The 23,837-nt window shown below is 38.2% G+C and overlaps 13 non-coding genes across 13 annotated transcripts; all 13 read right to left on the minus strand.

Moving 5' to 3' along the window:
- Window positions 1–8,958: 8,958 nt before the first annotated feature.
- TRNAN-GUU (transfer RNA asparagine (anticodon GUU)) lies at window positions 8,959–9,032 on the minus strand. The gene has a single exon. It is a non-coding gene; the product is annotated as a tRNA-Asn (tRNA).
- An 885-nt stretch (window positions 9,033–9,917) lies between these two features.
- TRNAN-GUU (transfer RNA asparagine (anticodon GUU)) lies at window positions 9,918–9,991 on the minus strand. Its single transcript has one exon. It is a non-coding gene; the product is annotated as a tRNA-Asn (tRNA).
- An 885-nt stretch (window positions 9,992–10,876) lies between these two features.
- Window positions 10,877–10,950, minus strand: TRNAN-GUU (transfer RNA asparagine (anticodon GUU)). Its single transcript has one exon. It is a non-coding gene; the product is annotated as a tRNA-Asn (tRNA).
- An 886-nt stretch (window positions 10,951–11,836) lies between these two features.
- Window positions 11,837–11,910, minus strand: TRNAN-GUU (transfer RNA asparagine (anticodon GUU)). The gene has a single exon. It is a non-coding gene; the product is annotated as a tRNA-Asn (tRNA).
- An 885-nt stretch (window positions 11,911–12,795) lies between these two features.
- On the minus strand, window positions 12,796–12,869 carry TRNAN-GUU (transfer RNA asparagine (anticodon GUU)). Its single transcript has one exon. It is a non-coding gene; the product is annotated as a tRNA-Asn (tRNA).
- An 888-nt stretch (window positions 12,870–13,757) lies between these two features.
- On the minus strand, window positions 13,758–13,831 carry TRNAN-GUU (transfer RNA asparagine (anticodon GUU)). The gene has a single exon. It is a non-coding gene; the product is annotated as a tRNA-Asn (tRNA).
- Window positions 13,832–14,768: 937 nt separating this feature from the next.
- On the minus strand, window positions 14,769–14,842 carry TRNAN-GUU (transfer RNA asparagine (anticodon GUU)). Its single transcript has one exon. It is a non-coding gene; the product is annotated as a tRNA-Asn (tRNA).
- A 2,728-nt stretch (window positions 14,843–17,570) lies between these two features.
- Window positions 17,571–17,644, minus strand: TRNAN-GUU (transfer RNA asparagine (anticodon GUU)). Its single transcript has one exon. It is a non-coding gene; the product is annotated as a tRNA-Asn (tRNA).
- An 886-nt stretch (window positions 17,645–18,530) lies between these two features.
- Window positions 18,531–18,604, minus strand: TRNAN-GUU (transfer RNA asparagine (anticodon GUU)). Its single transcript has one exon. It is a non-coding gene; the product is annotated as a tRNA-Asn (tRNA).
- A 1,321-nt stretch (window positions 18,605–19,925) lies between these two features.
- TRNAN-GUU (transfer RNA asparagine (anticodon GUU)) lies at window positions 19,926–19,999 on the minus strand. Its single transcript has one exon. It is a non-coding gene; the product is annotated as a tRNA-Asn (tRNA).
- An 886-nt stretch (window positions 20,000–20,885) lies between these two features.
- On the minus strand, window positions 20,886–20,959 carry TRNAN-GUU (transfer RNA asparagine (anticodon GUU)). The gene has a single exon. It is a non-coding gene; the product is annotated as a tRNA-Asn (tRNA).
- A 1,768-nt stretch (window positions 20,960–22,727) lies between these two features.
- Window positions 22,728–22,801, minus strand: TRNAN-GUU (transfer RNA asparagine (anticodon GUU)). The gene has a single exon. It is a non-coding gene; the product is annotated as a tRNA-Asn (tRNA).
- An 886-nt stretch (window positions 22,802–23,687) lies between these two features.
- Window positions 23,688–23,761, minus strand: TRNAN-GUU (transfer RNA asparagine (anticodon GUU)). The gene has a single exon. It is a non-coding gene; the product is annotated as a tRNA-Asn (tRNA).
- Between the last annotated feature and the right edge of the window lie 76 nt (window positions 23,762–23,837).

Below are 23,837 nucleotides of genomic sequence, written 5' to 3' on the forward strand. Positions count from 1 at the left end.
TTTTTCATTTTCAGAAGGTATGAAGGAGAAAAAGCACCCAAAAATCTGTGCCCCAATTTCTCCCGAGTACGGCAATGCCTCACATGTGACCAAAAAATACCAGTTGGGTGCATGGCAGGACTCAGAAGGGAAGGAGTGATTTTTGGATTTTGCAGCACAGATTCTGGTGGAATGAATGGTGGGTGCTATGTTGCACCAATACAGTGGAACCCCCCCACAAGTCACCCCATTTTGCAAAGTACACCCCTCAGGGAATTCATCTAGGGGTATAGTGTACATTTCAAACCCCCAGGGGTTTCACCAATTTTGATACAAGTGGGCAGTGAAAATGAAAAATTACATTTTTTTACACAAAAATGCAGTTCTGGCTCAAAATTTTTCATTTTCAGAAGGTATGAAGGAGAAAAAGCACCCCAAAATATGTGCCCCAATTTCTCCCGAGTACGGAAATGCCTCACATGTGACCAAAAAATACCAGTTGGGTGCATGGCAGGACTCAGAACGGAAGGAGTGATTTTTGGATTTTGCGGCTCAGATTCTGGTGGAATTTTGGTGGGTGCTATGTCGCATTAGCAAGACCCCCCAAGCACCAATACAGTGGAACCCCCCCACAAGTCACCCCATTTTGAAAACTACACCCCTCAGGGAATTCATCTAGGGGTATAGTGTACATTTCAAACCCCCAGGGGTTTCACCAATTTTGATACAAGTGGGCAGTGAAAATGAAAAATTACATTTTTTACACAAAAATGCAGTTCTGGCTCGAAATTTTTCATTTTCAGAAGGTATGAAGGAGAAAAAGCACCCCAAAATCTGTGCCCCAATTTCTCCCGAGTACGGCAATGCCTCACATGTGACCAAAAAATACCAGTTGGGTGCATGGCAGGACTCAGAACGGAAGGAGTGATTTTTGGATTTTGCAGCTCAGATTCTGGTGGAATTTTGGTGGGTGCTATGTCGCATTAGCAAGACCCCCCAAGCACCAATACAGTGGAACCCCCCCACAAGTCACCCCATTTTGAAAACTACACCCCTCAGGGAATTCATCTAGGGGTATAGTGTACATTTCAAACCCCCAGGGGTTTCACCAATTTTGATACAAGTGGGCAGTGAAAATGAAAAATTACATTTTTTTACACAAAAATGCAGTTCTGGCTCAAAATTTTTCATTTTCAGAAGGTATGAAGGAGAAAAAGCACCCCAAAATCTGTGCCCCAATTTCTCCCGAGTACGGAAATGCCTCACATGTGACCAAAAAATACCAGTTGGGTGCATGGCAGGACTCAGAACGGAAGGAGTGATTTTTGGATTTTGCAGCACAGATTTTGGTGGAATGAATGGTGGGTGCTATGTTGCACCAATACAGTAGAACCCCCCCACAAGTCACCCCATTTTGCAAAGTACACCCCTCAGGGAATTCATCTAGGGGTATAGTGTACATTTCAAACCCCCAGGGGTTTCACCAATTTTGATACAAGTGGGCAGTGAAAATGAAAAATTACATTTTTTTACACAAAAATGCAGTTCTGGCTCAAAATTTTTCATTTTCAGAAGGTATGAAGGAGACAAAGCACCCCAAAATCTGTGCCCCAATTTCTCCCGAGTACGGCAATGCCTCACATGTGACCAAAAAATACCATTTGGGTGCATGGCAGGACTCAGAAGGGAAGGAGTGATTTTTGGATTTTGCAGCTCAGATTCTGGTGGAATTTTGGTGGGTGCTATGTCGCATTAGCAAGACCCCCCAAGCACCAATACAGTGGAACCCCCCCACAAGTCACCCCATTTTGCAAACTACACCCCTCAGGGAATTCATCTAGGGGTATAGTGTACATTTCAAACCCCCAGGGGTTTCACCAATTTTGATACAAGTGGGCAGTGAACATGAAAAATTACATTTTTTACACAAAAATGCAGTTCTGGCTCAAAATTTTTCATTTTCAGAAGGTATGAAGGAGAAAAAGCACCCCAAAATCTGTGCCCCAATTTCTCCCGAGTACGGCAATGCCTCACATGTGACCAAAAAATACCAGTTGGGTGCATGGCAGGACTCAAAAGGGAAGGAGTGATTTTTGGATTTTGCAGCTCAGATTCTGGTGGAATTTTGGTGGGTGCTATGTCGCATTAGCAAGACCCCCCAAGCACCAATACAGTGGAACCCCCCCACAAGTGACCCCATTTTGCAAACTACACCCCTCAGGGAATTCATCTAGGGGTATAGTGTACATTTCAAACCCCCAGGGGTTTCACCAATTTTGATACAAGTGGGCAGTGAACATGAAAAATTACATTTTTTACACAAAAATGCAGTTCTGGCTCAAAATTTTTCATTTTCAGAAGGTATGAAGGAGAAAAAGCACCCCAAAATCTGTGCCCCAATTTCTCCCGAGTACGGCAATGCCTCACATGTGACCAAAAAATACCAGTTGGGTGCATGGCAGGACTCAGAAGGGAAGGAGTGATTTTTGGATTTTGCAGCACAGATTCTGGTGGAATGAATGGTGGGTGCTATGTTGCACCAATACAGTGGAACCCCCCCACAAGTCACCCCATTTTGCAAACTACACCCCTCAGGGAATTCATCTAGGGGTATAGTGTACATTTCAAACCCCCAGGGGTTTCACCAATTTTGATACAAGTGGGCAGTGAAAATGAAAAATTACATTTTTTTACACAAAAATGCAGTTCTGGCTCAAAATTTTTCATTTTCAGAAGGAATGAAGGAGACAAAGCACCCCAAAATCTGTGCCCCAATTTCTCCCGAGTACGGCAATGCCTCATGTGTGACCAAAAAGTGGCAGGACTCAGAAGGGAAGGAGTGATATTTGGATTTTGCAGCACAAATTCTGGTGGAATGATGGTGGGTGCTATGTCGCATTAGCAAGACCCCCAAAGCACCAATACAGTGGAACCCCCCCACAAGTGACCCCATTTTGCAAACTACACCCCTCAGGGAATTCATCTAGGGGTATAGTGTACATTTCAAACCCCCAGGGGTTTCACCAATTTTGATAAAACTGGGCAGTGAACATGAAAAATTACATTTTTTTACACAAAAATGCAGTTCTGGCTCAAAATTTTTCATTTTCACAAGGAATGAAGGAGACAAAGCACCCCAAAATCTGTGCCCCAATTTCTCCCGAGTACGGCAATGCCTCACATGTGACCAAAAAATACCAGTTGGGTGCATGGCAGGACTCAGAAGGGAAGGAGTGATTTTTGGATTTTGCGGCTCAGATTCTGGTGGAATGAATGGTGGGTGCTATGTGGCATTAGCAAGACCCCCGAAGCACGGTGAAATTATGAACCTAATATTCCTTAGATGTGTGGTATATTTTAAAACACTCCTTTATACATAGGCCGGGTTTGTCGGGGCAAGTGTCACACTGGAAAATAGTTTGCTTTCTTATTCCCTTTTTATAGCAAACTTTGCACCTTTTTTGTGTCCTGCCCTTTTTTCCAGTGGAGGGGATTTCATCAGGAAAATGCTGCCCTGGTACAATACGGGGGCCAGTACTAGAAGTACTGGGGCCCTCTGCCTGCTGGTTCCCAAATATTAGGCCCTTTATGACTTCCTCTTGAAAGTGCATAAATGTCCCCCTCTGGCCGGTAGAACGGAATAGCACGTAAGCGTTATACAGTGCCATCTGGATGATATACACGGCCACCTTCTTGTACCAGATTTTTGTTTTCCGCAGGGCACTGTACGGCTTCAGTACCTGATCTGAAAGATCCACTCCGCCCATGTACCTATTGTAATCCAGGATACAATTAGGTTTGGAGGTGTGGGTACTGGTACCTCGTACAGGGACGGAGGTGGTACTGTCTCTGTGAATTGTTGTCAGTATAAGGACATCCCTCTTGTCCTTATATTTGACCAACAACATATTTTCGTTGCATATTCCCCTGCTTTCACCCCTTCTCATTACTTGGGCAATGTGCGTTTTTGGGAGGCCTCTTTGGTTCTTGCGCACAGTACCGCAAGCTGCTGTACCTCTTGAACCAAGGGCCTTAAACAGGGGGATGCTAGTGTAAAAGTTATCCACATAGAGGTGATAACCTTTATCCAGGAAGGGGTGCACTAAATCCCAGACAATTTTCCCACTAACACCTACGAGGGAGGGGGGGCATTCTGGCGGTTGAATTCTTGAATCCTTCCCTTCATAAACCCTAAACCTGTGGGTGTACCCTGAGGTGCTTTCACACAGTTTATACATTTTTATGCCATACCTTGCCCTCTTACTGGGAAGGTACTGGCGGAATTTAACCCTTCCTTTAAAATGTATAAGGGACTCGTCGATACAAATAAATTTTTCAGGGATGTACACCTCTTCAAATTTGGCACTGAAATGATCAATGACCGGCCTGACTTTGAATAGCCGGTCAAAGGTGGGATCATCTCTGGGTGGGCACTGTGCATTATCGGTGTAATGTATAAATTTAAGAATTGTCTCAAATCGAGTCCGGGGCATGGCCATACGGTAAAATGGAGTACTGTACAGAACATCTGTACTCCAATATTGCCTAATTTCTGGCTTTTTTACTATGCCCATATGAAACTCCAGACCCCAAAACGTCATCATCTCTACTGCATCTACAGGGGTCCACCTAGCAAATGATGACGTGGGGTTTTGAGCAATAAACTGCTGGGCATATAAATTAGTTTGGTCCACCATTAAATTTATAAAATCATCAGAGAAAAATAATTTGAAAAAGTCAATTTCTCTGAGACCTGTGGAATCAAATTGGATTCCTGGCATGGCCAAAAACTCAGGAACCTGGGGCTCAAAATTGTCTGGTGGTGGGGTCCATACTAGATCAATTATTGGGGGGGGAATCTCAGCTGATCTACGGGGGCGTCTTTGAGGGGGTCCCTCATCACCAGAGGAGGAAGAGGAGCTTAAGACGAATCCTTCAAATTCCCCGCTTGCATCACTGCCTGTGTCAGAGTCAGAGGCAAGCATGGCATATGCCTCCTCCACTGAATACATTCTCCTGGATGACTGGGAGGACATTTGGGAGGACATTTGGGAGGACATTTGGGATGCCATTTTTATTTTTGTGTTACTGGTAGTGAAATGTTTCAACACGTGTATAGTGTAGGGGGGGGTACAAACTTTATTTCAATCCGGGGGGTATGTAGTGTGTATGTGGTGCAGAAAAAAAAAAATACTTTATACCAATAAAAAAAAAAAAAATGAAGGGGTTAAAAATAAAAAATTGAAGGGGTTAAAAAAAAAAAAAAAAGGTCCTGCGCCAAAAATTGAGCACAGATGTTGGTCAGTAACGTCTGTCACTGAACAGCGCTCAAAGGCAACAGGAATCTGATCAAAAAAAAAAAAAAATTGATCAACCCTGTGCCGAAAAAGCTGATCAGTGATGTACGTCACTGATCGGCGCACAGTGGCCACAGGACACCCACAAAATCAGTGTGTGTAAAAAAAAAATTAAAAAAAGACCCCACAGCACTCACAAAAAAAAAAAAGGTGATCAGTGATGCGACACTGATTACCAGTGAGGGACAGCAGGTGCACAACCTTTGGTGCAACTGACAGTGCAACTGGCAGCAACTGACAGGTATATATATATAAAAAAAAACCTCTGCGCCCCCAAAAAGTTGCTGATCAGCACAGATATACTGATCAGCACAAAAGGGGGGGTAGCAGACACAAAATATACACTCTCTATCACTCTCTGTCACTATCTCTCTCTATCTCTCTATCTCTCACTATCTCTCACTATCTATCACTCTAGGACACTGCAGCAGCAGCACTGACAGTTATATGTATAAAAAAAAACTGCACCCCCAAAAAGGGGGGGTAGCAGACACAAAATATACACTCTCTATTACTCTCTGTCACTATCTCTCTCTATCTCTCTATCTCTCACTATCTATCACTATCTATCACTCTATGACACTGCAGCAGCAGCACTGACAGTTATATATATAAAATAAAACCCCTGCACCCCCAAAAAGGGGGGGTAGCAGACACAAATCTCTCTATCTCTCTACCTCTCACTATCTATCACTATCTATCACTATCTATCACTGTATGACACTGCAGCAGCAGCACTGACAGTTATATATATATAGAAAACCCCTGCACCCCCAAAAAGGGGGGGTAGCAGACACAAAATATAGCTCTCTCTGTCACTATCTCTCTATCTCTCTCTATCTCTCTCTATCTCTCTCTCTATCTCTCTATCTCTCTATCACACTGCAGCAGCAGCAGGAAGTCTCAGGAAGTCAGATCCAGGAAGCGTCCAGCACGCTACAAGCAGTGATAAGGTGATCAGGTAAGGTATTTGCAAGGATCAGGTAAGTATTAGCAAGGATCAGGTCGGTATTCACGGCAGGCAGGCACGGTGACCGTTCTGCACGCTATTCCAGACCGGAATGGCGTCTGCAGCGCAGTCACCGTCAGTTTAAATGTCGCGCCTTGGCTGTGATTGGTCCGTGGGTCCCACGGACCAATCACAGCCTTGGGGGCAGGTGGGGTGAGGGTGGGGTGAGGTGTCATCGTCACCGATGACCCCCTCATGCCCCCTGACGCCCGGCGGTGATTGACACCTGTGTTACCGAGCGTCCGATTCGCTGGTAACACAGGAAAACGCTGTGAATGGCTGTTCACACTGAACAGCCAATCACAGCGATCGCCGACGGGGGGGCGACATCGCAGCCCCCCCTGGGCATGCAGGGACATGTCTGCTGTCAGGGACAGCAGACATCGTCCCTCTGTCACTGCGTCTCGAGACGCAGTGACAGTTTAAACTCATGACGTACATTTATGCCATGTGTCGGGAAGTACCTCCCGGCCATGACGTAAATGTACGTCAAATGTCGGGAAGGGGTTAAAGAGCTTTTGTAAGATTCTTTATCTACTGAAGAACAGAGGAGAAACATTGGTACTTTCTGATGAAGAGTGAAGCTTTCAGGAGCTTCTGTGACTTAAGATCAGGAACACTATACCACAAGAGGTGATTTAATGTTTTAACTTGTCAACATCTAGTTCTCCAAAATGTGACCAAAAAGTCGATTACGTCCCTGGGTTGGATTGAACCACCAACCTTTCGGTTAACAGCCGAACGCGCTAACCGATTGTGCCACAGAGACCCCTCTAAAGTTGTATCAAATTAGTGATCTAAAAATGATTTATTGAAATATGTGTAAAAGGCCAACATCTGGAGATCTTTTGTAAAACTCTTCCTCCATTGAAGAACAAAAAAACAAATTGGTACTTTCTTGTCAAGAGGTAAGCTTTCAGGAGCTGAAGCTGTTTATATGATTAGCAGAGTGGCGCAGCGGAAGCGTGCTGGGCCCATAACCCAGAGGTCGATGGATAGGAACCATCTTCTGCTATCTTTGTTTTTTTATAATTATTTGTTGATTAAACCAATACAAAACTGAGATTAATATTTTGGCTCAGTTCTATCTTTTTTATTATGTTAAAAAAGAGATTTAGTAAAACTGTTCATCCATTAAAGAACAAAGAAACACATTGGTACAAACACTAAAATGTGCTTCAATGGTTTCCTAAAAACTTACGTAATTAACTACTTTTAAGAGGAATTGTATCAGTGAAGTCTAGATATACTGCATAACAAGAGGTGGTTTTATGTTTTAACTCGTCTACCTAATTTTCTTCAAAATATGATCACACGGTCAAAAATATCCCTGGGTGGGATTAAACCACAAACCTTTGAGATAGAAACCAAATGTGCTGACTGATTGTTCCAAGTCAACAAAATAAGACTAGATTCAAGTTAGTACCATAAAAAAATTCCTAGACATAGATTTAATAGTCATTATTTTAAAGAGCTTTTGTAAGATTCTTTATCTACTGAAGAACAGAGGAGAAACATTGGTACTTTCTGATGAAGAGTGAAGCTTTCAGGAGCTTCTGTGACTTAAGATCAGGAACACTATACCACAAGAGGTGATTTCATGTTTTAACTTGTCAACATCTAGTTCTCCAAAATGTGACCAAAAAGTCACTTACGTCCCTGGGTGGGATTGAACCACCAACCTTTCGGTTAACAGCCGAACGCGGTAACCGATTGCGCCACAGAGACCCCTCTAAAGTTGTATCAAATTAGTGATCTAAAAATGATTTATTGAAATATGTGTCAAAGGCCAACATCTGGAGATCTTTTGTAAAACTCTTCCTCCATTGAAGAACAAAAAAACAAATTGGTACTTTCTTGTCAAGAGGTAAGCTTTCAGGAGCTGAAGCTGTTTATATGATTAGCAGAGTGGCGCAGCGGAAGCGTGCTGGGCCCATAACCCAGAGGTCGATGGATCGAAACCATCCTCTGCTATCTTTGTTTTTTTATAATTATTTGTTGATTAAACCAATACAAAACTGAGATTAATATTTTGGCTCAGTTCTATCTTTTTTATTATGTTAAAAAAGAGATTTAGTAAAACTGTTCATCCATTAAAGAACAAAGAAACACATTGGTACAAACACTAAAATGTGCTTCAATGGTTTCCTAAAAACTTACGTAATTAACTACTTTTAAGAGGAATTGTATCAGTGAAGTCTAGATATACTGCATAACAAGAGGTGGTTTTATGTTTTAACTTGTCTACCTAAGGTTCTTCAAAATATGATCACACGGTCAAAAATATCCCTGGGTGGGATTAAACCACAAACCTTTGAGATAGAAACCAAATGTGCTGACTGATTGTTCCAAGTCAACAAAATAAGACTAGATTCAAGTTAGTACCATAAAAAAATTCCTAGACATAGATTTAATAGTCATTATTTTAAAGAGCTTTTGTAAGATTCTTTATCTACTGAAGAACAGAGGAGAAACATTGGTACTTTCTGATGAAGAGTGAAGCTTTCAGGAGCTTCTGTGACTTAAGATCAGGAACACTATACCACAAGAGGTGATTTAATGTTTTAACTTGTCAACATCTAGTTCTCCAAAATGTGACCAAAAAGTCGATTACGTCCCTGGGTGGGATTGAACCACCAACCTTTCGGTTAACAGCCGAACGCGCTAACCGATTGCGCCACAGAGACCCCTCTAAAGTTGTATCAAATTAGTGATCTAAAAATGATTTATTGAAATATGTGTAAAAGGCCAACATCTGGAGATCTTTTGTAAAACTCTTCCTCCATTGAAGAACAAAAAAACAAATTGGTACTTTCTTGTCAAGAGGTAAGCTTTCAGGAGCTGAAGCTGTTTATATGATTAGCAGAGTGGCGCAGCGGAAGCGTGCTGGGCCCATAACCCAGAGGTCGATGGATAGGAACCATCCTCTGCTATCTTTGTTTTTTTATAATTATTTGTTGATTAAACCAATACAAAACTGAGATTAATATTTTGGCTCAGTTCTATCTTTTTTATTATGTTAAAAAAGAGATTTAGTAAAACTGTTCATCCATTAAAGAACAAAGAAACACATTGGTACAAACACTAAAATGTGCTTCAATGGTTTCCTAAAAACTTACGTAATTAACTACTTTTAAGAGGAATTGTATCAGTGAAGTCTAGATATACTGCATAACAAGAGGTGGTTTTATGTTTTAACTCGTCTACCTAATTTTCTTCAAAATATGATCACACGGTCAAAAATATCCCTGGGTGGGATTAAACCACAAACCTTTGAGATAGAAACCAAATGTGCTGACTGATTGTTCCAAGTCAACAAAATAAGACTAGATTCAAGTTAGTACCATAAAAAAATTCCTAGACATAGATTTAATAGTCATTATTTTAAAGAGCTTTTGTAAGATTCTTTATCTACTGAAGAACAGAGGAGAAACATTGGTACTTTCTGATGAAGAGTGAAGCTTTCAGGAGCTTCTGTGACTTAAGATCAGGAACACTATACCACAAGAGGTGATTTAATGTTTTAACTTGTCAACATCTAGTTCTCCAAAATGTGACCAAAAAGTTGATTACGTCCCTGGGTGGGATTGAACCACCAACCTTTCGGTTAACAGCCGAACGCGCTAACCGATTGCGCCACAGAGACCCCTCTAAAGTTGTATCAAATTAGTGATCTAAAAATGATTTATTGAAATATGTGTCAAAGGCCAACATCTGGAGATCTTTTGTAAAACTCTTCCTCCATTGAAGAACAAAAAAACAAATTGGTACTTTCTTGTCAAGAGGTAAGCTTTCAGGAGCTGAAGCTGTTTATATGATTAGCAGAGTGGCGCAGCGGAAGCATGCTGGGCCCATAACCCAGAGGTCGATGGATCGAAACCATCCTCTGCTATCTTTGTTTTTTTATAATTATTTGTTGATTAAACCAATACAAAACTGAGATTAATATTTTGGCTCAGTTCTATCTTTTTTATTATGTTAAAAAAGAGATTTAGTAAAACTGTTCATCCATTAAAGAACAAAGAAACACATTGGTACAAACACTAAAATGTGCTTCAATGGTTTCCTAAAAACTTACGTAATTAACTACTTTTAAGAGGAATTGTATCAGTGAAGTCTAGATATACTGCATAACAAGAGGTGGTTTTATGTTTTAACTTGTCTACCTAAGGTTCTTCAAAATATGATCACACGGTCAAAAATATCCCTGGGTGGGATTAAACCACAAACCTTTGAGATAGAAACCAAATGTGCTGACTGATTGTTCCAAGTCAACAAAATAAGACTAGATTCAAGTTAGTACCATAAAAAAATTCCTAGACATAGATTTAATAGTCATTATTTTAAAGAGCTTTTGTAAGATTCTTTATCTACTGAAGAACAGAGGAGAAACATTGGTACTTTCTGATGAAGAGTGAAGCTTTCAGGAGCTTCTGTGACTTAAGATCAGGAACACTATACCACAAGAGGTGATTTAATGTTTTAACTTGTCAACATCTAGTTCTCCAAAATGTGACCAAAAAGTCGATTACGTCCCTGGGTGGGATTGAACCACCAACCTTTCGGTTAACAGCCGAACGCGCTAACCGATTGCGCCACAGAGACCCCTCTAAAGTTGTATCAAATTAGTGATCTAAAAATGATTTATTGAAATATGTGTAAAAGGCCAACATCTGGAGATCTTTTGTAAAACTCTTCCTCCATTGAAGAACAAAAAAACAAATTGGTACTTTCTTGTCAAGAGGTAAGCTTTCAGGAGCTGAAGCTGTTTATATGATTAGCAGAGTGGCGCAGCGGAAGCGTGCTGGGCCCATAACCCAGAGGTCGATGGATCGAAACCATCCTCTGCTATCTTTGTTTTTTTATAATTATTTGTTGATTAAACCAATACAAAACTGAGATTAATATTTTGGCTCAGTTCTATCTTTTTTATTATGTTAAAAAAGAGATTTAGTAAAACTGTTCATCCATTAAAGAACAAAGAAACACATTGGTACAAACACTAAAATGTGCTTCAATGGTTTCCTGAAAAAATTACCTAATTAACTACTTTTAAGAGAAATTGTATCAGAGAAGTCTAGATATACTGCATAACAAGAGGTGGTTTTATGTTTTAACTTGTCTACCTAAGGTTCTTCAAAATATGATCACACGGTCAAAAATATCCCTGGGTGGGATTAAACCACAAACCTTTGAGATAGAAACCAAATGTGCTGACTGATTGTTCCAAGTCAACAAAATAAGACTAGATTCAAGTTAGTACCATAAAAAAATTCCTAGACATAGATTTAATAGTCATTATTTTAAAGAGCTTTTGTAAGATTCTTTATCTACTGAAGAACAGAGGAGAAACATTGGTACTTTCTGATGAAGAGTGAAGCTTTCAGGAGCTTCTGTGACTTAAGATCAGGAACACTATACCACAAGAGGTGATTTAATGTTTTAACTTGTCAACATCTAGTTCTCCATAATGTGACCAAAAAGTCGATTACGTCCCTGGGTGGGATTGAACCACCAACCCTTCGGTTAACAGCCGAACGCGCTAACCGATTGCGCCACAGAGACCCCTCTAAAGTTGTATCAAATTAGTGATCTAAAAATGATTTATTGAAATATGTGTAAAAGGCCAACATCTGGAGATCTTTTGTAAAACTCTTCCTCCATTGAAGAACAAAAAAACAAATTGGTACTTTCTTGTCAAGAGGTAAGCTTTCAGGAGCTGAAGCTGTTTATATGATTAGCAGAGTGACGCAGCGGAAGCGTGCTGGGCCCATAACCCAGAGGTCGATGGATCGAAACCATCCTCTGCTATCTTTGTTTTTTTATAATTATTTGTTGATTAAACCAATACAAAACTGAGATTAATATTTTGGCTCAGTTCTATCTTTTTTATTATGTTAAAAAAGAGATTTAGTAAAACTGTTCATCCATTAAAGAACAAAGAAACACATTGGTACAAACACTAAAATGTGCTTCAATGGTTTCCTAAAAACTTACGTAATTAACTACTTTTAAGAGGAATTGTATCAGTGAAGTCTAGATATACTGCATAACAAAGGGTGGTTTTATGTTTTAACTTGTCTACCTAAGGTTCTTCAAAATATGATCACACGGTCAAAAATATCCCTGGGTGGGATTAAACCACAAACCTTTGAGATAGAAACCAAATGTGCTGACTGATTGTTCCAAGTCAACAAAATAAGACTAGATTCAAGTTAGTACCATAAAAAAATTCCTAGACATAGATTTAATAGTCATTATTTTAAAGAGCTTTTGTAAGATTCTTTATCTACTGAAGAACAGAGGAGAAACATTGGTACTTTCTGATGAAGAGTGAAGCTTTCTGGAGCTTCTGTGACTTAAGATCAGGAACACTATACCACAAGAGGTGATTTAATGTTTTAACTTGTCAACATCTAGTTCTCCAAAATGTGACCAAAAAGTCGATTACGTCCCTGGGTGGGATTGAACCACCAACCTTTCGGTTAACAGCCGAACGCGCTAACCGATTGTGCCACAGAGACCCCTCTAAAGTTGTATCAAATTAGTGATCTAAAAATGATTTATTGAAATATGTGTAAAAGGCCAACATCTGGAGATCTTTTGTAAAACTCTTCCTCCATTGAAGAACAAAAAAACAAATTGGTACTTTCTTGTCAAGAGGTAAGCTTTCAGGAGCTGAAGCTGTTTATATGATTAGCAGAGTGGCGCAGCGGAAGCGTGCTGGGCCCATAACCCAGAGGTCGATGGATCGAAACCATCCTCTGCTATCTTTGTTTTTTTTTATAATTATTTGTTGATTAAACCAATACAAAACTGAGATTAATATTTTGGCTCAGTTCTATCTTTTTTATTATGTTAAAAAAGAGATTTAGTAAAACTGTTCATCCATTAAAGAACAAAGAAACACATTGGTACAAACACTAAAATGTGCTTCAATGGTTTCCTAAAAAACTTACCTAATTAACTACTTTTAAGAGGAATTGTATCAGAGAAGTCTAGATATACTGCATAACAAGAGGTGGTTTTATGTTTTAACTTGTCTACCTAAGGTTCTTCAAAATATGATCACAAGGTCAAAAATATCCCAGGGTGGGATTAAACCACAAACCTTTGAGATAGAAACCAAATGTGCTGACTGATTGTTCCAAGTCAACAAAATAAGACTAGATTCAAGTTAGTACCATAAAAAAATTCCTAGACATAGATTTAATAGTCATTATTTTAAAGAGCTTTTGTAAGATTCTTTATCTACTGAAGAACAGAGGAGAAACATTGGTACTTTCTGATGAAGAGTGAAGCTTTCAGGAGCTTCTGTGACTTAAGATCAGGAACACTATACCACAAGAGGTGATTTAATGTTTTAACTTGTCAACATCTAGTTCTCCAAAATGTGACCATAAAGTCGATTACGTCCCTGGGTGGGATTGAACCACCAACCTTTCGGTTAACAGCCGAACGCGCTAACCGATTGCGCCACAGAGACCCCTCTAAAGTTGTAACAGCCGAACGCGCTAACCGATTGCGCCACAGAGACCCCTCTAAAGTTGTATCAAATTAGTGATCTAAAAATGATTTATTGAAATATGTGTAAAAGGCCAACATCTGGAGATCTTTTGTAAAACTCTTCCTCCATTGAAGAACAAAAAAACAAATTGGTACTTTCTTGTCAAGAGGTAAGCTTTCAGGAGCTGAAGCTGTTTATATGATTAGCAGAGTGGCGCAGCGGAAGCGTGCTGGGCCCATAACCCAGAGGTCGATGGATCGAAACCATCCTCTGCTATCTTTGTTTTTTTTATAATTATTTGTTGATTAAACCAATACAAAACTGAGATTAATATTTTGGCTCAGTTCTATCTTTTTTATTATGTTAAAAAAGAGATTTAGTAAAACTGTTCATCCATTAAAGAACAAAGAAACACATTGGTACAAACACTTAAATGTGCTTCAATGGTTTCCTAAAAACTTACCTAATTAACTACTTTTAAGAGGAATTGTATCAGAGAAGTCTAGATATACTGCATAACAAGAGGTGGTTTTATGTTTTAACTTGTCTACCTAAGGTTCTTCAAAATATGATCACAAGGTCAAAAATATCCCAGGGTGGGATTAAACCACAAACCTTTGAGATAGAAACCAAATGTGCTGACTGTTTGTTCCAAGTCAACAAAATAAGACTAGATTCAAGTTAGTACCATAAAAAAATTCCTAGACATAGATTTAATAGTCATTATTTTAAAGAACTTTTGTAAGATTCTTTATCTACTGAAGAACAGAGGAGAAACATTGGTACTTTCTGATGAAGAGTGGAGCTTTCAGGAGCTTCTGTGACTTAAGATCAGGAACACTATACCACAAGAGGTGATTTAATGTTTTAACTTGTCAACATCTAGTTCTCCAAAATGTGACCAAAAAGTCGATTACGTCCCTGGGTGGGATTGAACCACCAACCTTTCGGTTAACAGCCGAACACGCTAACCGATTGCGCCACAGAGACCCCTCTAAACTTGTATCAAATTAGTGATCTAAAAATGATTTATTGAAATATGTGTAAAAGGCCAACATCTGGAGATCTTTTGTAAAACTCTTCCTCCATTGAGTAACAAAAAAACAAATTGGTACTTTCTTGTCAAGAGGTAAGCTTTCAGGAGCTGAAGCTGTTTATATGATTAGCAGAGTGGCGCAGCGGAAGCGTGCTGGGCCCATAACCCAGAGGTCGATGGATCGAAACCATCCTCTGCTATCTTTGTTTTTTTTATAATTATTTGTTGATTAAACCAATACAAAACTGAGATTAATATTTTGGCTCAGTTCTATCTTTTTTATTATGTTAAAAAAGAGATTTAGTAAAACTGTTCATCCATTAAAGAACAAAGAAACACATTGGTACAAACACTTAAATGTGCTTCAATGGTTTCCTAAAAACTTACCTAATTAACTACTTTTAAGAGGAATTGTATCAGAGAAGTCTAGATATACTGCATAACAAGAGGTGGTTTTATGTTTTAACTTGTCTACCTAAGGTTCTTCAAAATATGATCACAAGGTCAAAAATATCCCAGGGTGGGATTAAACCACAAACCTTTGAGATAGAAACCAAATGTGCTGACTGATTGTTCCAAGTCAACAAAATAAGACTAGATTCAAGTTAGTACCATAAAAAAATTCCTAGACATAGATTTAATAGTCATTATTTTAAAGAGCTTTTGTAAGATTCTTTATCTACTGAAGAACAGAGGAGAAACATTGGTACTTTCTGATGAAGAGTGAAGCTTTCAGGAGCTTCTGTGACTTAAGATCAGGAACACTATACCACAAGAGGTGATTTAATGTTTTAACTTGTCAACATCTAGTTCTCCAAAATGTGACCAAAAAGTCGATTACGTCCCTGGGTGGGATTGAACCACCAACCTTTCGGTTAACAGGCGAACGCGCTAACCGATTGCGCCACAGAGACCCCTCTAAAGTTGTATCAAATTAGTGATCTAAAAATGATTTATTGAAATATGTGTAAAAGGCCAACATCTGGAGATCTTTTGTAAAACTCTTCCTCCGTTGAAGAACAAAAAAACAAATTGGTACTTTCTTGTCAAGAGGTAAGCTTTCAGGAGCTGAAGCTGTTTATATGATTAGCAGAGTGGCGCAGCGGAAGCGTGCTGGGCCCATAACCCAGAAGTCGATGGATTGAAACCATCCTCTGCTATCTTTGTTTTTTTTATAATTATTTGTTGATTAAACCAATACAAAACTGAGATTAATATTTTGGCTCAGTTCTATCTTTTTTATTATGTTAAAAAAGAGATTTAGTAAAACTGTTCATCCATTAAAGAACAAAGAAACACATTGGTACAAACACTAAAATGTGCTTCAATGGTTTCCTAAAAACTTACCTAATTAACTACTTTTAAGAGGAATTGTATCAGAGAAGTCTAGATATACTGCATAACAAGAGGTGGTTTTATGTTTTAACTTGTCTACCTAAGGTTCTTCAAAATATGATCACAAGGTCAAAAATATCCCAGGGTGGGATTAAACCACAAACCTTTGAGATAGAAACCAAATGTGCTGACTGATTGTTCCAAGTCAACAAAATAAGACTAGATTCAAGTTAGTACCATAAAAAAATTCCTAGACATAGATTTAATAGTCATTATTTTAAAGAGCTTTTGTAAGATTCTTTATCTACTGAAGAACAGAGGAGAAACATTGGTACTTTCTGATGAAGAGTGAAGCTTTCAGGAGCTTCTGTGACTTAAGATCAGGAACACTATACCACAAGAGGTGATTTAATGTTTTAACTTGTCAACATCTAGTTCTCCAAAATGTGACCAAAAAGTCGATTACGTCCCTGGGTGGGATTGAACCACCAACCTTTCGGTTAACAGCCGAACGCGCCACAGAGACCCCTCTAAAGTTGTATCAAATTAGTGATCTAAAAATGATTTATTCTTTAAATATCCCTGGGTGGGATTAAACCACAAACCTTTGAGATAGAAACCAAATGTGCTGACTGATTGTTCCAAGTCAACAAAATAAGACTAGATTCAAGTTAGTACCATAAAAAAATTCCTAGACTTAGATTTAATAGTCATTATTTTAAAGAGCTTTTGTAAGATTCTTTATCTACTGAAGAACAGAGGAGAAACAATGGTACTTTCTGATGAAGAGTGAAGCTTTCAGGAGCTTCTGTGACTTAAGATCAGGAACACTATACCACAAGAGGTGATTTAATGTTTTAACTTGTCAACATCTAGTTCTCCAAAATGTGACCAAAAAGTCGATTACGTCCCTGGGTGGGATTGAACCACCAACCTTTCGGTTAACAGCCGAACGCGCCACAGAGACCCCTCTAAAGTTGTATCAAATTAGTGATCTAAAAATGATTTATTCTTTAAATATCCCTGGGTGGGATTAAACCACAAACCTTTGAGATAGAAACCAAATGTGCTGACTGATTGTTCCAAGTCAACAAAATAAGACAAGATTCAAGTTAGTACCATAAAAAAATTCCTAGACATAGATTTAATAGTCATTATTTTAAAGAGCTTTTGTAAGATTCTTTATCTACTGAAGAACAGAGGAGAAACATTGGTACTTTCTGATGAAGAGTGAAGCTTTCAGGAGCTTCTGTGACTTAAGATCAGGAACACTATACCACAAGAGGTGATTTAATGTTTTAACTTGTCAACATCTAGTTCTCCAAAATGTGACCAAAAAGTCAATTACGTCCCTGGGTGGGATTGAACCACCAACCTTTCGGTTAACAGCCGAACACGCTAACCGATTGCGCCACAGAGACCCCTCTAAACTTGTATCAAATTAGTGATCTAAAAATGATTTATTGAAATATGTGTAAAAGGCCAACATCTGGAGATCTTTTGTAAAACTCTTCCTCCATTGAGTAACAAAAAAACAAATTGGTACTTTCTTGTCAAGAGGTAAGCTTTCAGGAGCTGAAGCTGTTTATATGATTAGCAGAGTGGCGCAGCGGAAGCGTGCTGGGCCCATAACCCAGAGGTCGATGGATCGAAACCATCCTCTGCTATCTTTGTTTTTTTTATAATTATTTGTTGATTAAACCAATACAAAACTGAGATTAATATTTTGGCTCAGTTCTATCTTTTTTATTATGTTAAAAAAGAGATTTAGTAAAACTGTTCATCCATTAAAGAACAAAGAAACACATTGGTACAAACACTAAAATGTGCTTCAATGGTTTCCTAAAAACTTACCTAATTAACTACTTTTAAGAGGAATTGTATCAGAGAAGTCTAGATATACTGCATAACAAGAGGTGGTTTTATGTTTTAACTTGTCTACCTAAGGTTCTTCAAAATATGATCACAAGGTCAAAAATATCCCAGGGTGGGATTAAACCACAAACCTTTGAGATAGAAACCAAATGTGCTGACTGATTGTTCCAAGTCAACAAAATAAGACTAGATTCAAGTTAGTACCATAAAAAAATTCCTAGACATAGATTTAATAGTCATTATTTTAAAGAGCTTTTGTAAGATTCTTTATCTACTGAAGAACAGAGGAGAAACATTGGTACTTTCTGATGAAGAGTGAAGCTTTCAGGAGCTTCTGTGACTTAAGATCAGGAACACTATACCACAAGAGGTGATTTAATGTTTTAACTTGTCAACATCTAGTTCTCCAAAATGTGACCAAAAAGTCGATTACGTCCCTGGGTGGGATTGAACCACCAACCTTTCGGTTAACAGCCGAACGCGCTAACCGATTGCGCCACAGAGACCCCTCTAAAGTTGTATCAAATTAGTGATCTAAAAATGATTTATTGAAATATGTGTAAAAGGCCAACATCTGGAGATCTTTTGTAAAACTCTTCCTCCATTGAAGAACAAAAAAACAAATTGGTACTTTCTTGTCAAGGGGTAAGCTTTCAGGAGCTGAAGCTGTTTATATGATTAGCAAAGTGGCGCAGCGAAGGCGTGCTGGGCCCAAAAGGTCGATGGATCGAAACCATCCTCTGCCATCTTTGTTTTTTTATAATTATTTGTTGATTAAACCAATACAAAACTGAGATTAATATTTTGGCTCAGTTCTATCTTTTTTATTATGTTAAAAAAGAGATTTAGTAAAACTGTTCATCCATTAAAGAACAAAGAAACACATTGGTACAAACACTAAAAATGTGCTTCAATGGTTTCCTAAAAACTTACCTAATTAACTACTTTTAAGAGGAATTGTATCAGAGAAGTCTAGATATACTGCATAACAAGAGGTGGTTTTACGTTTTAACTTGTCTACCTAAGGTTCTTCAAAATATGATCACAAGGTCAAAAATATCCCTGGGTGGGATTAAACCACAAACCTTTGAGATAGAAACCAAATGTGCTGACTGTTTGTTCCAAGTCAACAAAATAAGACTAGATTCGAATTAGTACCATAAAAAAATTCCTAGACATAGATTTAATAGTCATTATTTTAAAGAGCTTTTGTAAGATTCTTTATCTACTGAAGAACAGAGGAGAAACATTGGTACTTTCTGATGAAGAGTGAAGCTTTCAGGAGCTTCTGTGACTTAAGATCAGGAACACTATACCACAAGAGGTGATTTAATGTTTTAACTTGTCAACATCTAGTTCTCCAAAATGTGACCAAAAAGTCGATTACGTCCCTGGTTGGGATTGAACCACCAACCTTTCGGTTAACAGCCGAACGCGCCACAGAGACCCCTCTAAAGTTGTATCAAATTAGTGATCTAAAAATGATTTATTCTTTAAATATCCCTGGGTGGGATTAAACCACAAACCTTTGAGATAGAAACCAAATGTGCTGACTGATTGTTCCAAGTCAACAAAATAAGACTAGATTCAAGTTAGTACCATAAAAAAATTCCTAGACATAGATTTAATAGTCATTATTTTAAAGAGCTTTTGTAAGATTCTTTATCTACTGAAGAACACAGGAGAAACATTGGTACTTTCTGATGAAGAGTGAAGCTTTCAGGAGCTTCTGTGACTTAAGATCAGGAACACTATACCACAAGAGGTGATTTAATGTTTTAACTTGTCAACATCTAGTTCTCCAAAATGTGACCAAAAAGTCGATTACGTCCCTGGGTGGGATTGAACCACCAACCTTTCGGTTAACAGCCGAACACGCTAACCGATTGCGCCACAGAGACCCCTCTAAACTTGTATCAAATTAGTGATCTAAAAATGATTTATTGAAATATGTGTAAAAGGCCAACATCTGGAGATCTTTTGTAAAACTCTTCCTCCATTGAGTAACAAAAAAACAAATTGGTACTTTCTTGTCAAGAGGTAAGCTTTCAGGAGCTGAAGCTGTTTATATGATTAGCAGAGTGGCGCAGCGGAAGCGTGCTGGGCCCATAACCCAGAGGTCGATGGATCGAAACCATCCTCTGCTATCTTTGTTTTTTTTATAATTATTTGTTGATTAAACCAATACAAAACTGAGATTAATATTTTGGCTCAGTTCTATCTTTTTTATTATGTTAAAAAAGAGATTTAGTAAAACTGTTCATCCATTAAAGAACAAAGAAACACATTGGTACAAACACTTAAATGTGCTTCAATGGTTTCCTAAAAACTTACCTAATTAACTACTTTTAAGAGGAATTGTATCAGAGAAGTCTAGATATACTGCATAACAAGAGGTGGTTTTATGTTTTAACTTGTCTACCTAAGGTTCTTCAAAATATGATCACAAGGTCAAAAATATCCCTGGGTGGGATTAAACCACAAACCTTTGAGATAGAAACCAAATGTGCTGACTGATTGTTCCAAGTCAACAAAATAAGACTAGATTCAAGTTAGTACCATAAAAAAATTCCTAGACATAGATTTAATAGTCATTATTTTAAAGAGCTTTTGTAAGATTCTTTATCTACTGAAGAACAGAGGAGAAACATTGGTACTTTCTGATGAAGAGTGAAGCTTTCAGGAGCTTCTGTGACTTAAGATCAGGAACACTATACCACAAGAGGTGATTTAATGTTTTAACTTGTCAACATCTAGTTCTCCAAAATGTGACCAAAAAGTCGATTACGTCCCTGGGTGGGATTGAACCACCAACCTTTCGGTTAACAGCCGAACGCGCTAACCGATTGCGCCACAGAGACCCCTCTAAAGTTGTATCAAATTAGTGATCTAAAAATGATTTATTGAAATATGTGTAAAAGGCCAACATCTGGAGATCTTTTGTAAAACTCTTCCTCCATTGAAGAACAAAAAAACAAATTGGTACTTTCTTGTCAAGAGGTAAGCTTTCAGGAGCTGAAGCTGTTTATATGATTAGCAGAGTGGCGCAGCGGAAGCGTGCTGGGCCCATAACCCAGAGGTCGATGGATCGAAACCATCCTCTGCTATCTTTGTTTTTTTTATAATTATTTGTTGATTAAACCAATACAAAACTGAGATTAATATTTTGGCTCAGTTCTATCTTTTTTATTATGTTAAAAAAGAGATTTAGTAAAACTGTTCATCAATTAAAGAACAAAGAAACACATTGGTACAAACACTTAAATGTGCTTCAATGGTTTCCTAAAAACTTACCTAATTAACTACTTTTAAGAGGAATTGTATCAGAGAAGTCTAGATATACTGCATAACAAGAGGTGGTTTTATGTTTTAACTTGTCTACCTAAGGTTCTTCAAAATATGATCACAAGGTCAAAAATATCCCAGGGTGGGATTAAACCACAAACCTTTGAGATAGAAACCAAATGTGCTGACTGATTGTTCCAAGTCAACAAAACAAGACTAGATTCAAGTTAGTACCATAAAAAAATTCCTAGACATAGATTTAATAGTCATTATTTTAAAGAGCTTTTGTAAGATTCTTTATCTACTGAAGAACAGAGGAGAAACATTGGTACTTTCTGATGAAGAGTGAAGCTTTCAGGAGCTTCTGTGACTTAAGATCAGGAACACTATACCACAAGAGGTGATTTAATGTTTTAACTTGTCAACATCTAGTTCTCCAAAATGTGACCAAAAAGTCGATTACGTCCCTGGGTGGGATTGAACCACCAACCTTTCGGTTAACAGCCGAACGCGCCACAGAGACCCCTCTAAAGTTGTATCAAATTAGTGATCTAAAAATGATTTATTCTTTAAATATCCCTGGGTGGGATTAAACCACAAACCTTTGAGATAGAAACCAAATGTGCTGACTGATTGTTCCAAGTCAACAAAATAAGACTAGATTCAAGTTAGTACCATAAAAAAATTCCTAGACATAGATTTAATAGTCATTATTTTAAAGAGCTTTTGTAAGATTCTTTATCTACTGAAGAACAGAGGAGAAACAATGGTACTTTCTGATGAAGAGTGAAGCTTTCAGGAGCTTCTGTGACTTAAGATCAGGAACACTATACCACAAGAGGTGATTTAATGTTTTAACTTGTCAACATCTAGTTCTCCAAAATGTGACCAAAAAGTCGATTACGTCCCTGGGTGGGATTGAACCACCAACCTTTCGGTTAACAGCCGAACGCGCCACAGAGACCCCTCTAAAGTTGTATCAAATTAGTGATCTAAAAATGATTTATTCTTTAAATATCCCTGGGTGGGATTAAACCACAAACCTTTGAGATAGAAACCAAATGTGCTGACTGATTGTTCCAAGTCAACAAAATAAGACAAGATTCAAGTTAGTACCATAAAAAAATTCCTAGACATAGATTTAATAGTCATTATTTTAAAGAGCTTTTGTAAGATTCTTTATCTACTGAAGAACAGAGGAGAAACATTGGTACTTTCTGATGAAGAGTGAAGCTTTCAGGAGCTTCTGTGACTTAAGATCAGGAACACTATACCACAAGAGGTGATTTAATGTTTTAACTTGTCAACATCTAGTTCTCCAAAATGTGACCAAAAAGTCAATTACGTCCCTGGGTGGGATTGAACCACCAACCTTTCGGTTAACAGCCGAACACGCTAACCGATTGCGCCACAGAGACCCCTCTAAACTTGTATCAAATTAGTGATCTAAAAATGATTTATTGAAATATGTGTAAAAGGCCAACATCTGGAGATCTTTTGTAAAACTCTTCCTCCATTGAGTAACAAAAAAACAAATTGGTACTTTCTTGTCAAGAGGTAAGCTTTCAGGAGCTGAAGCTGTTTATATGATTAGCAGAGTGGCGCAGCGGAAGCGTGCTGGGCCCATAACCCAGAGGTCGATGGATCGAAACCATCCTCTGCTATCTTTGTTTTTTTTATAATTATTTGTTGATTAAACCAATACAAAACTGAGATTAATATTTTGGCTCAGTTCTATCTTTTTTATTATGTTAAAAAAGAGATTTAGTAAAACTGTTCATCCATTAAAGAACAAAGAAACACATTGGTACAAACACTAAAATGTGCTTCAATGGTTTCCTAAAAACTTACCTAATTAACTACTTTTAAGAGGAATTGTATCAGAGAAGTCTAGATATACTGCATAACAAGAGGTGGTTTTATGTTTTAACTTGTCTACCTAAGGTTCTTCAAAATATGATCACAAGGTCAAAAATATCCCAGGGTGGGATTAAACCACAAACCTTTGAGATAGAAACCAAATGTGCTGACTGATTGTTCCAAGTCAACAAAATAAGACTAGATTCAAGTTAGTACCATAAAAAAATTCCTAGACATAGATTTAATAGTCATTATTTTAAAGAGCTTTTGTAAGATTCTTTATCTACTGAAGAACAGAGGAGAAACATTGGTACTTTCTGATGAAGAGTGAAGCTTTCAGGAGCTTCTGTGACTTAAGATCAGGAACACTATACCACAAGAGGTGATTTAATGTTTTAACTTGTCAACATCTAGTTCTCCAAAATGTGACCAAAAAGTCGATTACGTCCCTGGGTGGGATTGAACCACCAACCTTTCGGTTAACAGCCGAACGCGCTAACCGATTGCGCCACAGAGACCCCTCTAAAGTTGTATCAAATTAGTGATCTAAAAATGATTTATTGAAATATGTGTAAAAGGCCAACATCTGGAGAT

Source organism: Crinia signifera, chromosome 3, assembly GCF_055691185.1.
Source record: "Crinia signifera chromosome 3, ASM5569118v1, whole genome shotgun sequence".
Taxonomy (NCBI): domain Eukaryota; kingdom Metazoa; phylum Chordata; class Amphibia; order Anura; family Myobatrachidae; genus Crinia; species Crinia signifera.